Here is a 2,329-nt window from a genome sequence, read left to right as displayed (position 1 = left end):
ATGCATACATAAGCACACATCCATACGTGTGCAAGCATACACACACACACACAAAACCGCAGCAAATGACCCACACTCTTTCCATACAAAATGTTCTCTGATAGATTCTATTCTTCTATTCATTTTTTTAATTTCACTTTTTTCTAATAAGTTGATTTCTCGACCCACCGAATGGTCAGGACACACAGTTTAAGAAGCACCACCCGAAGCTGTGCTGTCCGATTTAGTGATGGACCACTGGAAATGTGGCATGACGTGAGAGTGGCCTTAAGTTTCAAATAAACGGCAGACGTTTAAAAAAATCCTACCAAACATTAAATACCTCATTCCTGATCTTTCACATTAATTGCATGTGGCAGCAACAACAGGTTAGATAATTTGAAGCAAATAAAATATTTTACTAAGACTAATTTCACCTCTTCCTCTTTATTTTTTTTCCTGGGGCTACAAGAACATTTAACATTATCTAGGAGGCTAGCGTGAAGGTTCTTTGGGACAGCAATGATCTAGAACACAATCAGCAACAACTGTCCATGGTCAAATCCACCCTGACATCTGTTTTTGTAGATAAACCCTTATTGGAACATCCTCAACCTGCTTCATTCATGTGTTGCTGAAGAGTCGTGATACAGACTCTGTGACCTACAAGTCCTAAAATATTTACTGCCTGGCCCTTTGCAGAAAAAGTCTGCTGAGCCCTCACAGAGCACTGGGTACTTATTATCTGCCAGTCATTGTGCCATGTCATATATAAATACATCTATATACATGTATACATGCGTGTGCGCATACATGTGTGCGTGCATGTGTGTGTTACTGACCTGATACTGATCCTGCTAGAGGAGTTTCATCACCACACTTTACAGATGAGGCTCTGAGCAATTGAGCAACTGGTCTAAGACCACCCAGCTGAGCATCGAATAACAGAGCTGGGATTCGAACCCGTGCCAATCTGACAACAAGGCCTGGGCTATCATTTCTATCTTGTTTGCACCATCCCCTCTCCCCACAATCCCTTCCTGGCTGGATGGAGGGCTAAATTCCACCTTTTTGTGGCTGGGAGAACTGGCCCATCTGTCAATGGTCCAGAGGGACATGGGAGCAGGTTGTGCGGAAGAAGGCCTCTCCTTGGGGAATCTAAGGGTTGTAACGATTTCTCTAGTTTTAGGGAAAGTGACCTGGCTCCCACACACCATGAAAACACACACTGCTCAGACGCCGCTCTTGGACTGATCGAAATGCAAAATCATTCGAAGCCTCTCCTCACTTCAGTCAGGACTTTTTGCTTTTCATCTTCAACCCTAACACTTTAGGGCTTCAAACTTCGGATCTGACAGTCCCAGATATCTAAAGACACTTTGAAAAAAATAGTACGGGAAAAACTAAAAAGTTCACTCAGGTTTTTTGTTTGTTGTGTTGTTTGTTTTGGTTTGTTTGATTGCTTTTTGCTTTTTAGGGCCTCACCCTCAGCATATGGACATTCCCAGGCTAGGAGTCTAATCGGCCTCTACCACAGCCACAGCATCACAGGATCCAAGCCGTTTCTGTGACCTAAACCACAGTTCACGGCAACACTGGATCCTTAACCCACTGAGCAAGGCCAGGGATTGAACCCGCATCCTCCTGGATACTAGTTGGATTCGTTTTCGCTGCGCCACGACAGGAACTCCCCACTAGGGTTTTTATTAAATGTAAAAGCAAATAATAAAATTACTTGCAGAGGATTAGCCTATTTTGGTAAATAAAAATTGCTTATAATTGTCCGTGTGTGTGTGTGTGTGTGTGTGTGTGTGCGCGCGCGCGCGCCTGCACACAGGCACTTATTTTAGGGCACTGCCATCCTTCCACTGATTCCTCATAGGAATGCACAGCGAATATGAAATCACATAAGGACAAAGGAACCTGGATGTTCAGGGCTCAGGCAGCAAACCCAGGGAGGGCCTCCAGCTGTCGTTTGAGGAACAGTGGGGCTGTAGCGCCCCCCTGTGTCTAGGGTAGGAGATGTCAGCAGCAGCAGCAGCAGCAGGCAGAGGAAGTCTGCCTGTAGTGCTCTGGGCCAGGGGTCCTGCTGGGCAATTCCATACAAACTAGGAGAAATGCCCAGGGCCAAACAGTATTTACACTTACTGAGTTTGTCATCCTACTTCTGCTCACCAGACAAGTGAGCTCGAGCTCCAAGCCCCGCCTTTGGCCCCCAGAAGTAAACGCTTCCCAACTTCCCAGGCTTCCTGGTGGCGGTGAAGGGGCTTGGGACAGCCACCTGGAAGGGATGCTCTGAGTCCTGCCCAACATTCGTCCAGGCGTGGCATCCTCAGGAGTGCTCCTTCTG

Source organism: Phacochoerus africanus, chromosome 4 (genome assembly GCF_016906955.1).
Source record: "Phacochoerus africanus isolate WHEZ1 chromosome 4, ROS_Pafr_v1, whole genome shotgun sequence".
In the NCBI taxonomy this organism is placed as follows: Eukaryota; Metazoa; Chordata; class Mammalia; order Artiodactyla; family Suidae; genus Phacochoerus; species Phacochoerus africanus.
The sequence above is the reverse complement of the archived record's forward strand: the minus strand, read 5'-3'. Positions refer to the sequence as shown.